The sequence below is a fragment of the Notechis scutatus genome, chromosome 4 (assembly GCF_049901735.1).
Source record: "Notechis scutatus isolate UNSWTSFEM ecotype Mainland chromosome 4, rNotScu1.2, whole genome shotgun sequence".
Lineage (NCBI taxonomy): Eukaryota > Metazoa > Chordata > Lepidosauria > Squamata > Elapidae > Notechis > Notechis scutatus.
The window spans coordinates 29,920,731-29,935,964 of NC_142012.1; the positions used below are offsets into that span (position 1 = coordinate 29,920,731).

General features: G+C 38.9%; 1 protein-coding gene across 6 annotated transcripts in view; it reads right to left on the bottom strand.

Annotated features, from left to right (window-relative positions):
- Positions 1 to 1,333, bottom strand: part of SMAD1 (SMAD family member 1) — a 41,050-nt gene extending 39,717 nt beyond the window's left edge. The window contains exon 1 of one of the 6 annotated variants that reach the window (XM_026668788.2): positions 1,050 to 1,333. The gene's annotated coding sequence lies outside the window, so the exon portion shown is untranslated. Of the gene's footprint in view, positions 1 to 601; positions 831 to 1,049 lie in introns of those variants that run through there. The other 5 variants (XM_026668789.2, XM_087963055.1, XM_087963056.1 and 2 more) reach the window with 5 other exon arrangements.
- Positions 1,334 to 15,234: the final 13,901 nt, after the last annotated feature.

The window sequence follows — 15,234 nt, forward strand, 5'->3', positions numbered from 1 at the left end:
CCCACACACGCAGCCTCATCCACTATTTAACAAAGGGCAGAAAGAAACTGCTATCCTCGGTTTATCATAGCTTTCCGCTACGAATTCCCATAAACCTCGCCAAATAAACCCGGAGGATGGGTGGGAGGAGAAAGCAAGGTTTATACTAGACTAGAGCAAACAAACAAAAACAAAACCTCCCGAATGGGTCATCGCTAATAATGTCAAAAAGGGAAGTTTGACCAGAGAAACCTGCCACTCAAAAAAGAAAAAAAAATCGGGCTTGGAAAGCGTTCCTCTCCCCCGCCCGCCCCCCAAAAAAACATCAGACAAAAAATGGAAAAAATGCTGAATTGCAAAGGAGAGGGTAGCTCCAGTGTATTGGGTTGGTTTATTTTCCTTCACTACTGAAGCCAAATTGGAGGCCAATTTCTTCAGTTTTGGCTCGGAACAGCCGGGGGTGGAGGTGGGCGGTAGGACGCCCGAGAAAGGACCTCCTGACTGGGAACCAGACTCTGGCTTTTCCATTGCTTTCCCTCTCCTCTTCCCCCTACTTGAGAAGCGGCAGCCGAAAGGAAGCGGAAAGCAGAGAAGGGGGAGGGAGATGGCGGGTCTATTTTACCTCTGGAGCTACAAAAAGGTCCCCATACCTCCACCTCCTCTTTTCCTCCCCCCACCTTCCCCCAGAGGAGGAGAAGGAAACTTTTTACAGCGTTAAAATCACCGCCGCCTCCTCCTCCTCCTCGCTCTTTTCGGCTCCTTCCACCCGCACAGCCGCCATCATGAGGAGAAACGAAAGCTCCCCTTTGCCCTCATCGCTCCGCACGCGCGCGATTCAAGATTGTCGCCGCTCAGCCTCACCCTCGCCTGCCCCTCTTCCCTTCTGGCAGTCTCATTGTTTTAAAAGGAGAAGCCCGCAAGGAACCGGCAGAAAAGAAGAGGGATGGAGCCTCCCCCCCGCGCAAAAAAAGGGAGGAGAAAGGACACCAAGGCGGGTGGGGGGAGGTGACTCCCAAGGAAGAAGGCCAGCTCGGAGCGGCGGAGAGAGTAGCCCAAACCCAGCTCCTTACCAGCAGCTGTCCGCGAGGGGCGAGGCGAGGGAATAAGGAAAAACGACCGTGCAAAGCGCAGCGCGTCGCAGCTGCTGGACAGGCGGGCAAAGTCCCACCCGCTGCCGCTGCTGCTGCTTTTTCGCTCTCGCTTCCAGAGAGCGCCGCCGTTGAGCAGCCCAGCTCGTTCTGCCGCTGCGCCTGGATTGATCTGGTCTCACTGGCGTCAGAGAGTCGGAGCCACCCAACCTCCACTTACCCCACTGCCAATACACAACACACACACACACACACGCAAACGCTCTGCCTCTCGGCCCGAGTTAGGGATCCTCTCCAAATGCCCGCCCCCGCGTCGACAAAGAAGGCATGGCTGGTTCGGCTGGAGAAACCGCTTCGTGGCTTTTCCCTCCCTCTTTCTTTCTCCGCTCCCCGGCCCGCCCCGTGGAAGGACTCTCGCAACTATGGAGCGAACCGGAGGCCTCTGCAACGGGATTGCAACTTCGGCGGAGAAGCCATTCTCCAAGTGGGGAGGGGGTGGGAATCAAAGACCCGGGCAGGTTTTTTTTTAGGGTTTCGCTTTCCAGTTCTCTGGATGGAACTGAGGCGCGGTTTCGGTGGCGAGCTTGGCAGCTGTATGTATCCTGAGAACATGTCCTCCTCCTCCTCCTCCCTAAATCTGAAAAAGCAGGGGTAAAATCGGTGTTTAAGTGAAGTTCAGAAGTCTGACTATATCGACCTTCATCCAGACCATGAATTTCCAACCTTGGCAACTTTAAGCCTGGCGGACTTCAACTCCCAGAATTCCCCAGCCAGCTGTGCTCTGGACTTCAACTCCCAACTGGCTAGGGAATTCTGGGAGTTGAAGTCCGCCAGATTTCAAGGTTGGCTGCCAAGGTTGGAGACCCCTGATCCAGACAACCTTCCTGCTTCCAGATTTTGTTTTTCAGAAGTGCTATTGCCAGATTTCTCATTTTCCCAGAAATGTCCTGTTTAATACCCACCCCACCCCACCCCCGATCAAAGACAGATAATTTCACGCATAGGTGTGCACCCAAGTATAGGTATTTGCCTACCGTTCTGCTGAAATATGGTCAGGACTTAGAAGTCAAATGAGCTGTACTGGATTAGGATTTAATCACAGCATTTTACTCATCTTATGGGACACTATGTGCTTCTAGGAGGACCACAAGGATAACAGGAGGCATAACAGCTTCCTATTGGCCAAAATCATCTTTCAGAGAAATACTCTCTCTAAGATGCTTTTTCTTCTATATGATTGTCTAACATTCTGGCCAGATGAACGTCTCTGACACCCTTTCAGCAACTATAGCTGCTTTGCAGCTTTGAGGTGCAAATATAGACAAACCCTTCATTCTCGAACTAAACATCAAATTATTTGTGCAGATCTATTATTTTTCATTTACATTGTGTAATCAGAATTCATGATAGTTCTTCCTTTTTTCTTCTTGATAGCTAGGTTTGAACTGGATTTTTTTTTTACATGTAGAGCTTTGTCAAACACCTTTTGAAAATGTAAACAATCAATGATCCCTTAGCCCATATACTTGTTTACACTCTTAAAATACTTTAAAAGCTATGTGGGTCAATTTGCTTCTAAGAAATCAGATGAGTTGTACTGGATTAGGTCAAAGTTTCATCTAATCACAGCACTTTACTTATCCTATGAGACATCCACCATATGTTTCTAGGAGTTTTTGCCTTTGCAGAAACTGACAATCATTCTTCTAAGTGTTATTTTTTACAGTGATAATTTCTGTCATCACACTTTCTACCAGTTTGCACAATACAGATATTGAACAGACCTTTCCCTAATTTTCTAGATCTTCCCACATTTCTTAATTAATTCCAACTCAGTGGCATTTTTGAAATACATTATGTAGGGATTTAGGATTTTGTCCAGCCATCTGGCAGCAGGATAATTCTTTGAAAACAGAACAGATTGGAATTTGGTATCGTGGTAGAAGCAGGCAAAAGAAAGCCAGTTTAAAAATGGACTGAATTTGGCATGGGATGAGAACAATATTACAGAATAATTTATTCAATCTTAAGGGACAGGCAAAGCAGCAACATTGAAAAGGCTGCTGAGCTCTGTTTTTAAACCTCCATTCTCCTTAATAGAGAGCTGGTATTAAGAAGTGATAAAGAATTATAGAAAAAAGACTTTCTCTATAGTAGTTTGTAATTAACAACAAATTATGAAATCCATCTTCCTTCCCAGTATTTGCTCAACCTTCAAGGACGTGCAAAGAATAGTTTCATCTTTTCTACAAACTTTTCTTTAATACTCCTGCTATCCAACATTTCATCCATCTCTGTAGGGTTTGTTTTTCCTAATGTGTATTTTTATCCTACAGACAGCTAGATGGCTACAAGTTTTTGAACCTTAACATTTGCTGCTTGATGGTGGATACTATTGTGCCTTAATAATTGAATCTGGTACTATCGTCACAATTTTAATCCAAGCAATGTTATAGAAGTGATGGATTCCCTGACGTTTTTCCCTCCTACCAAGCACCACCTGGCAGCATGAAAACTACTACCAACTGATCTCCTTAATGTCGATGGGCAAGGAGCAAAGCTGTGCAAATATAGGTAGGTGCGTCGAATGACAGATTAAGCAATATGTCAAGTCCTACTAAAGTCTATTCTAAGTTGCCAAACTATCAGGCAAATAGTGGTGATTCCTGAAACCAAATCTCAAAGTCTTTTGAAAAAAATATTAAATTCTTGTCCTCAAATGGTTTGGATGACAAGCATAGGCATGGTGCTTGATCTCCTAAATGAGAAATACAGCCAATATGAGTAAAACCTGGGAATTTAGGCAATTGCAGTCCCAAATATTGAAGAAAGGCTAGTCTACAGGTTTGCATTATTTTTAATCCTATTTTTGAAATAATTACCAACATTATATGTACTGTAAAATATTAAGACAGAATTTTTAAAAGGACCACTGAAATGTAACATAAAATCCCAAAGGTGCTTTTTAAAGAGGCAACTGGACTGGTGTTGACAATCTGCAAAATTAATAATAGTTTTTCTTGTCTAAAAATATTTTGCTGTTTTTACTATGCAATATTGCAACAACTCTGGGAGATAAAAAAAAGAGATATGAATTCAAGAGTTCTGAGTAAGAATTTACTTTTCCTGGCTTAGGAAAGGTGCAAATTTGGAGCTCCTGTGTTATAACTTAGTATATTATGAATTATTTCTTACATTCAGTTACATACTTTCCATTATGTAAGGAAAGGCAATAATAGAAAATAATTAAAAACAAATAGTCATGCAGCCTTAAGGAGAAACCATTGTCGGGAAATTGTGTAATTAACATATATTTCTGATAGGAAAGAAAAACTGAAGACAATAAAATCCAATACAAACATTTAGGAAAAGGATACAAAATAATAAAAGGATTTGTCCCAATATACAACAGTATATTTATAAATATTATATTACAAGAGTCATTCAAGAAGATAATATGTCCTTGAAATTGTATATAATGGTTTTATACTATTCTCAAAAAGCCATGCTAGACACCTATTTTAATGTATGTTTATCAGTTTGGAAGGATTTGATAAATTACCGTAGCTTTTGTTCTATGAGACATATCATCTTGCTCAGTATTGGCCCAATTTGCCAAGCATATTAGATTTCCACGCTTTGGTAAAGTTTATTAACTAGGAAACAGATTACAAGACTTTTAAAATCATGTTTTATTAAGTAAAACACAATTAGTTGGCTCACAATATCTTAAGCCAAATCAACTAAACCACATGATACAATACAGTAGATGAATTTGGTTACCTGTCTACTTCATAGTACACTAAACTACAGTGTGATTTATTTGGATTTACCTTGACATGTTGCATGAATCCACCAATTGTGATTTCTTAAACCAAGTGTTACACTAATGTGAATACTGAACATCAAAGTAGGGATATAAAATTGGAATGATAAAAAAAGTTTTACTGTTTAACATCAAAAGATATATTTTTCTTTATTTGGAAGATTAGTCTAATGGTAAACTTTATAAATGGAACCCAGTTGTATCGAATAAAGATTGCTAGTGCCATTTTGTGTTTTTTCCCCATGGTTATTTACAATCAATATTAGGATGATTAAGAAAAGCTATGAAGCTATGAAGCTTTCCCTGTTCATAGAGGAAAATTCTCTGTTGGAAAAGCTGTGCCAGCTTCAAGAAAATATGCATTACTTTCTCTCAAGAGAAACAACCTAGAACTAAGGAGAAATTTCCTGACAGAACAATTAATCGGTGGAATGACTTGCCTCTAGAAGTTGTGGATGCTCCAATACTGGAAGTTTTAAAGAAGAGATTGGACAATCATTTGTCTGAAATGGTATAAGGTTTCCTGCCTAAGCAGGAGGTTGGACTAGAAGACCTCCAAGGTCCCTTCCAACTCTGTTATTCTGTTCTGCTTTTTCAGTGCTAGCTGCTTTCTTAATGGACTAATATTCAGAGGTCACCTCTATTAGCTGAGCTTTATCTGAAATGTTACTGTCTGTGTGAACCAGTGGTGGGATTCAAATTTTTTTACTACCGGTTCTATGGGCATGGCTTGATGGATGTGGCAGGGGAAGGATGCTGTAAAATCCCCATTCCCTCCCCATTCCTGGGGGGAGGTTACTGCAAAATCCCATTCCCTCCCCACCCCACTAACCTGCTTTCCAGCTCCCTTCTCCTGTGCAGGGCAACAAAAGTAGACCCAGCCAATCAGTTGGGACTCGGGAGGCAGAGAATAGATGAGGGCGGGGCCAGTCAGGTGGTATTTGCCAGTTCTCCGAACTACTCAAAATTTCCACTACCAGCAGGGGTGGGATGCTACCAGTTCTGCCCAGCTCTATAGAACCGGTAGCTTTGAAGAGCAGCAGACACCAAACCAGTTCTGTGTCTGTTGCTGTTTGGCCCACCCACCCGCCCAGGCTGTTACCTGACCTTTATTTCCTGCTTTTTCAACCTCAGCAGCTTTGCACAGCACAGCTGAGGTTGAAAAAGCAGTAAAAAAAATGGTTTTTCAAACACTGCACACCCGCGCACAGCGCTTATCAGCTGTCCGAATGGCACAGCTTAAGGTGTATTACACACACGCGCAAAACGTAATCACTGAACCGGTAGTAACACCGGTTGAATCCCACACCTGACTACTGGTTCTCCAGAACTGGTCAGTTCTGGAGAATGAATGAATAAATGTACAACTGAAATCATACACACAACCTTCTACAATGCTATTACAAATCTGGGACTGGAACAACTAGTAACCAACAACACTAGACTAAACAACTGCCTCGATCTCATCTTCTGAAATAGTTTGAATTTAATTTACGGAATACAAACTAAAGAACCCTTTTCCAGCAGTGACCACAATATGATTGACTTTTGTCTCAACATACGCCCACACAAAAATCACCACAATGATGTAATCCCCAATTGTAACTTCAACTATGATCTTATAGACAACGATCTCTCATCCCTTGATTGGCAATCTCTATTCACTGGATGCAATACTGTTGAAGACCATTACTACATATTTTTACTTGAAGTCAAAAGAGTCATCAAACTATATGTACCAACAACAACTCCCAAAACAAAACAAAAAAGCAGATTACCCATAACAATAAGGAAACTTCAATCCAAAAAGAGATCACTCTGGCGGAAAAACAAATCTGGTCACGTTGCCAATTTCAAAAGCCGATACAAAAATTTATGCCACCAGATAAAGACCGAATGCACCAATTATCACATTAAACAAGAGGAAAACCTTCTAAGCACCAATTCCACCCGTGCTTTTTACAATTTTGTAAACAACAAACTAAAAGACTCAAGGTCCATCCCACCCTTGATAGGACCTGATGGTAAAGACTGCAACGACGACACCATTAAAGCCAACCTCTTTAACACATTCTTCGGCTCAGTATTTGTAAACAGCAATGGATCATGTCCAGTATTTCCTAGCCGTACCACAGATAACAACAATGATCTAATACATATCGATTTTACAGAAGACAATGTTGAAAAAGCACTACGCAATCTAAAACCATCTCTATCTATTGGACCAGATGGAATATGTGCCTACTTCTTAAAAAAGCTAACCACTGCCATAGCCAAACCTCTAAGCATAATCTTTGAAAAATCTTTCAGGACCAGCTCCTTGCCTAACCTATGGTCACAAGCCACAGTCATCCCCATCTTCAAAAAGGGAGACCCAAGCCTAGTTGAAAATTACAGACCAATCTCCTTATGCTGCGTCACCTGTAAAGTCATGGAATCAGTTATTAACCAATCCATCATCCTCCACTTAGAGACAAACAACCTACTCTCCAATAAACAATTTGGTTTCAGAAAAAAACTATCCTGTAATCTGCAACTCTTACACTGCAAAAACATATGGACGACACAACTCGACCAGGGCAAAGCAATAGACGCAATCTACATAGACTTCTGTAAAGCCTTCGATTCAGTGGTACACGACAAACTACTCCTAAAAATAAAATCCTATGGTATCTCTGGACAACTGAATAACTGGATAGAAGCATTCCTGGCAAACAGACAACAAATGGTCAAAATTGGAAGCGCCCTATCAAATTCTGTACCTGTCAATAGTGGTGTCCCCAAGGCAGTGTTCTAGGACCAACTCTCTTCATACTCTACATAAGTGACCTCTGTGATCATATTAAGAGCAATTGCGTTCTTTTCGCTGATGATGTAAAGCTGTTCAATACCACAGACAATACTGCTACCCTACAAAAGATCTTGACTATGTATCAGAATGGTCAAACAAATGGCAACTTCAAATCTCAACAAATAAATGCTCTGTCTTACATATTGGCAAAAAAATCAGAAAATAAAATACAAGCTGAATAGTCAAGATCTTGTTGATGACCCAAGCTCTGTAAAGGACCTTGGAATACTCACCTCTAATGATCTAAGTGCTAGAGCCCACTGCAACTACATAGCCAAAAAGGCATTAAGAGTTGTTAACCTAATCCTACGTAGCTTTTTCTCTGGTAATATCACACTACTAACCAGAGCATACAAAACATTTGCTAGACCAATACTTGAATACAGTTCATCAGTCTGGAACCCACATTACATATCTGATATTAGCACAATTGAGAAAGTCCAGAAATATTTCACAAGAAGAGTTCTCCACTCCTCTACTCGTTGTAGAATACCTTATGCCACCAGACTTGAAATTCTAGAACTAGAAAACCTTGAATTACGCCGCCTTCAGTCTGATTTAAGCATGGTATATAAAATCATACATTGCAATGTCCTACCTGTCAATGAATACTTCAGCTTCAACCATAACAACACAAGAGCACACAATAGATACAAACTCAATGTTAACCGCACCAAACTTGATTGCAGGAAATATGACTTCAGCAATAGAGTGGTCAATGTCTGGAATACTCTACCCGACTCTGTAGTTTCTTCCCCAAACCCCAAAAACTTTAACCTTAGACTGTCTACTATTGACCTCACCCCTTTCCTAAGAGGTCTGTAGGGGCGTGCATAAGCGCACCAACGTGCCTACCGTCCCTGTCCTATTGTTTCTCTTATTCTTCTTTTATTTTTCTTATATGTACCCATTTCATGTATTCACAACTATGTATACACTTATACTTATTATCTTGTAAACAATTGGCAAATCAAATAAATAAATAAATAAATAAACCTGCTGAATACCACCTCTGGTGTGAACCTGTATTCCTTGGGAGTGGGCAGGGATTCTACTTTCATCCAGAATGGAGGGAGAAGTTCCTGCAGCTTAAGATCAGAACCTCTTAAGGATCAGGGCCTACCTGTCCGCCTCGTATTTCCTTAGAACAAACTATCATGCCCTATTCTGTTGGAATTGCTACTATGTCCAAATCTGGTTTAGCCTGCCACAAAAAAACGGAGAGAAAATAAAGATGCCCATCAACAGGACCTGAACTACAAATTACGCAGGTACACAGAACTTCTGTTCATAATCTCACACTATGGGGGTGGTGATTTATATTTCTATTTTGAGTAACTATTTCTAAGTATTCAGCTGTGCGTATAAATAAACGTATATTCGCTTACTTGAGAGTATATGTTGTGCTTTTGTGAATATATAATGGCCTACTTTAGCATTTGTCTCTTTAACTCTCTTAAGCAATTCCCTGTCCCCTATTCTTCAGATTATATTTTATATTTCTTTGTATATGTGGAAATATGGTATTTTATGTTGTAGCCTTAAAATATTAGAAGAATGGGACACTGGTCTCTGGGCAGAACTGAGGCATTGTAGAGACCAAGAGAAGCAATTTTGCTTTCATTTAATGTTGAGGAAGGTCAAGCTCAGAAAAAGCGATTTCATTGCTTCAGTTTGGATTCACAAATAATCTCCCTGTCACATCACTAATTGTTTTCAGAAACTAATATAGTAATGCTTATGTAACTATTAAAAAGTTCAGCTTCCTATCTCACCATGCTGTTTTTCTATGGAAAAGGGAAAGAAAAGATGATAAGAAAAATCCAAATATGATGGACAAAAATACTTGGGTTTGCCTTTATGTTAAAAAAGAGATAGATTGTCTTCTGTAATGAGGCACAACCTTTGAGTTAGCAATATTGGCATTATTCCCACCACTCTTTCTATAGTGATGATTCATATTGTTGTTTGAGCTTTTACTTTGATCATTATTTCCATATTTAAATAGTCCTTATGGCTCATACTGTAAAACTGTGCTTTTGTTTAAAATGGGGAGCAATATAGACTTGTATAAGTAAATAAGAACCATTACAAACATACTTATAATTTCATTGTTGACACTGGGGATAGTAATAACATATCAAAAACTTTCTCTGACCACCATTTTCAAAGTGTGCAGTGTTAATTGTATATTTATCCAGTACCTCAGATTTTATGATTTGGTAAATCAGAACAAAATTCAGATGCCCTACTTTGGGTCTTACACTAAAACAACAACGGAAAATATTTTAATATTTTGCATAGTTTCTACTGGTCTAGGGAATCAAGCCAGAGCTATTGGAATAGCAGTATGCAACCATGATGCTATACCAGAATTCTCAAGGCTTTGCATTATACCTGATCAGCCCTGAGCATGGATATAAAGTGCAAGGGAATTCTTATGAAATAATGACAGCATATTTAAGCTAAGATTCACTAAATCCAAATTCTAGAAAATATATTTTATATTTAACATATTTGGGAGCTCAAAGGCTGGTTAACCCTCTCTCAGCTGATCAGCGGGGAGTGCAAAAATCGGCTCTTAATGAGTGCTCCACCCAGGCTCATTGTATGGCGTTTCTGCAGTGAGGGAAAAATATTCTGTTCACTCAGTTTTAAAATTATGGTGAAATGATAAGTTAAGGCATCATGCTGTGAGCAGAATAGAGTTGAGAAACCAGGAAGTATGTTAAGAGTTAATCAGTTCATCTGGAGAAGAGTGACAGACACTGTGAAAACACAGCACCAAAGCACCAGCCATGGAGTCTGGTGCCAAAATCGCTTTTTGCTTGACTTGCATACTCATTTTGTCTTCATCCACTGATGAGATTCAGATAAAAATGTATTATCCATCCCTAGTAGTCGTTATATTGATTAAATCTTTTACACTGTGATACAATGATTTGCCCAAAGTGATGCAGTCATTTTCATGACTAAATGAGGTTTTGATATGATTCTCCCTATTATAGTTCAATGACAGAAAATTCTAATTCTTTGCTTTCATCTAGTACCGGTAATTGTCCAGATTTTTGCAGCCCATATTTGGTAGACCTAAATTTGATGTGATATGTAAACTAAATCAAAGTCCTGTTTTCCTTGTAGTTCACACCTTAATTTGGAAATCAGGAATCCGGCAGCGCTTTTCCTTACTAACAAAAGATATTAAAAGATATAGGCTTGGATGATCAGCTTCATCTGATTCAGAATGGTAAGACTGCTATAGAATTTAAATTGGAATAGAGTGAGAATCTCAATGACATTGCCCAGAATTTTGCAGAGAGCCTATAAAAATAAATTATGTCTTTGTAAGTTTTGTATGTAAAGTTATTTACATAACTGGATTAACATGGTCTTCTATTCACTTGGAAGACATCCGTATTATAAACCTAGTTTGACTCATTAATTACACTCTCCCATTTCTTATGAGATCTGTCCTACTTACATCTAATTAAAAACTGCAAAGTCATATATTAAAATGCATTTTGACATATGGCAAGCACCAAAAATAAAGTTTTTCTCTTAGTAGTCATTGGGCATTTTCTGCTTTCACTCTTTGGTGACAAATTTAAAAGGCTAGTCCAGTCTGTACATCTCTACATGTACTTTCCCACATAACACAATCCCTTCTAATTATATCTCATTAATAAACCAGAGTAGCTATAGACATATCTAGCAACAGACAAATTATTCTGACATGTTACTAGCATACTAAGGCAGAAATTATTGCTAATAGTATCCTGTGCAACTTCCCTGGACACTTTTCTGTACAATCTGATATTAAGGTTAACTGAAACAGATGGTATGCAGAAAGAAAAACAGAAAAAGTAAATATAGAATATTGTGATCAGATCCTTGGATAAATGGCATAAAAAGGGTTATCCAAATAATTACATCATCCTACCAAATCCCAGTTAAAGGGTCTGATAATTATTGGGTTTTCAAACTGCACTTACCCTCAAATGATTTGTTTGGTTTTAGCTTAATATTAGACAACCATAGTCCATTGGCTCTTCATTTCAGAGAGATTTCCTTACCGAAACAGAGAAACAGAATGACCATGGGTGGGCAGAAAAAGCAGTGGGAGTGGGACAGTCTTCTGATTTCCTGCTGGCCTCCTCATTAATAAATTTCAAACAAAATCACATGTTTGGGAATTTTTTTGTTTTTTGTTTGTTAGCAAAGAGACGATTTTATTTTATTTTTGCATAAATAAGATAGGAAATATGAACTGATGGGAAAGAAAGCATAAATTAGGGTGTGTTCTAAATGCATAACCCCTGTGCAAGAGGAGCATTCTGCAACAGTATTAAGACCAAAGTCAAACATTATAAACTTCATCTCTGCTGTAAGGTAACTTTGTGTGCAAAGTTTTAATCTATATACCATACAGAAAAATATTAACAGTTCTTTTTTGTTTCACAGGAAACTAAGAGACTAGTTTATATTCCTCCGTCTCTAGTGTCTATTGTATAACACTGCATATTCTATACCTTTGACTTGTCACTTATAATGGTGATTTCTCCCCCACCCCAAGTTATAAATGTATCCAGCAACGGGCATATGGGAACCAGTTCTCTGCCAATATAAACAGCTTGCCCACCCACATTGACTCATTTTACTCTGACTAGGTGCCTACTCTTTAGAGGGCTCCTTGGCTTTTTATCAAACTTTGATGCAGCCAAACTTTAAGTAGAAGTTAAAATGTGGGTTGTCTAGCTATCTGTCCTGAGGCAATGGGGTTTTGGCAGGTACTTGAAGACAGATGGTCTTGAGAGAAATCTGCTTCCCGTTGTTCTTCTGGAGAAAACTGCGCTCCTGATTTCATGCATCCTGAAATGTTCATGCTTACCCAACTTGTTAAAAATCTAGATATAGTGTGAACAAAGTAAGTAGGGAATGTGGATTCAGTTTCAAACAGCAAACCTCTTCTCACTATTGGCAAAATTCTTTTCCAGTTCAATGATGAAACATTTTATTAAGACCTCCTTTTCATTTCTTCAGTTTATTTCAGCACCAGATCACCTTATCAGTCCCAGTGTCTTCTCTCAGTCACACAAGGCCAACTTAGACTGATCCTTCTTGTTTTTAAAAACAGCTGAAGTCCCACCACAGCACAGAGCTGTGAAAGAATCACAACACTGCACTCTATAATTCAGGGAGGCAAGGATAGGTAATTTGCGCAATATGTTAAGAGCTGTGTTTTAGGCCTGATTGTGTATCCCCACCTCAAGGCATTTGTTGCCAGGATATTGGCCAATGTTGTTCTGAAAATACTGGCACCCAACCCATGAGGGCACAATCTAATGAATACTGGAGAATGGCTACTATCTGGACATCTCAAAGTATGGTGATGATTTGCCTTTCTATGGTCCTGTAATTAAGATCCAAAGAGCATGTAGTTTTACCTTTTACAACTGTGAGAGACAATTGTAAGAGAACAGACCAGGAGTCCCTTTCATTTATAAGGAAACAGAATTGCAGCATTTCTCACAGTATAGTTGCTGCTTAGTAGGTGCATAGTTAACAGGATGATGAAATATCCATTGTGTGCATAATGTAAATACAGTTTGAGGCTAATTCCTTGCCACCAGGTAGCTTATTGGTCTATGGAATTTTTTAAAAAGCAGAGATGCCATTGTTGTATATATTTTATATGTTATTTTAATTCAATGCTCATTTGCGAGCATGCACATTTGAACACCTGTTCGTTTGATAGCTTCTTTTAAAAATAAATCAAATGTCCTGTTCCTTGACTCTGTGAAATTCTAGTCAATTTCATAAAAAATCTTATAGAAGTCACTTTAGACTCGTCTAATCAATTTCAATCACTTTGAGCGATATCTACAGAAAATCCCCTGGTTTGACTTCCCTTGCATTAGAAGTAGCATTAATATTTCCTTAGTAACCTCCGAAAATGAAAACGATAGTACCCTAGTACTGAAAGTTATTGTATGCAGCAACACATGAAATCTCCTAGGGCAGACAAGAAGCAATGGATGGAAACTAATTAAGGGGAGAAACGACATAAAACTAAGGAGAAATTTCCTGGCCGAACAATCAGTGGAACAACTTGCCTCCAGAAGTTGTGAATGTGCCAATACTGAAAGTTTTTAAGAAGAGATTGGATAACTATTTGTCTGAAATGGTGTAGAGTTTCCTGCCTAAGCAAGGGATTGGACTAGAAGACTTCCAAGGTACCTTCCAACTGTTCTATTCCTATTCTGTTCTGTCCTATCCTATCCATAATTGCCAAAAGTTTATCATCAAAACAACTTAGAAATAAAAAGCAGAGACTTAAAAGTTTGAGCATATGTAGGAACAGTATATACTGACTTTATGAGTGAATGTTATTTGTAGCATGTCTAACATCTGTTGAATCAATAGGTTACACATAGTAAGCTACCTGGAGGCAGACACACATATCACAGAATTATACAGAACATGAGTAGTCTCTAAATCCTCATTAAATTCAATCGTAATACCTATTAGTCAGAATAATCTACAGAAGGAGTACAACTCAAACTTGTTGCTTGTATTTATATAGTTAAGAATTCTGCAGTTGAGTAGCAGAGCAAGTCTGGTTGGTAGCTAGATGGGAAATACTGAAGGGTAGGCATGAGTGGTGCAGGAAATGAAGGTGGCCATGATTCACTTGCTGAATTCATTATGCTGCATTGACTTTAGGCATTATTTCAGTCCTGAAACTAATAGGCCTATCCCACATGCAGAATTTAGGCCAGTGTGTTAGAGGCTTTATTTGCTTGTGGAAATCATATGAATAAATCAATATGAATGAATTCATGTATCACAAATAGGAGCCAGAGATTGTTTTTTCAATGCATAAGTATCAACTGACTTTGAAATGAAAAGAGAAATCTTGAGAACAAATAGGAATTTGTGCAATGAGGGTCTCCTAATCATCTTGACTAGCTCATAATTTTAGCTTTAACATCATGGGTTTGTTTTTTATATAATACAACACCACTATGAAGGAGCTGTGGAAATCTTATGCCAGGCCCAATATCAATCTGGGGAAAAAAAGTTTACAAATTTGTGACAATCCATTTTGAGAATGGAATGTACTTTTGACTACCTAAAAATGAACCTTAACCAGTGCTCTTCAGAATATTGGACCAACTCCTATAAATCCCACTTATTGGGACATTATGGAAACTGACATCTAGCTGTTTGGACTGGAGGATCCTAAGTTGAAGAAGGCTGCTATACAGAAACAGTCAGGTTTTCTTAAAAGTCATGCTAAGATCTTTTGAAATCAATTCTCCAAGCACTCTTATCCTTTGCTTCAGAGAACCAAACAATAATTAAATATTACTTCTAGATGATTATGTTAAATGTTTTGTCATATTTCCTATTCAATTTCATTAGTAAATAAATATCAGAATGGGTTACTTTAATTTTATTTAGTTTTACAGCTGGTTGTTTCTCAAGCT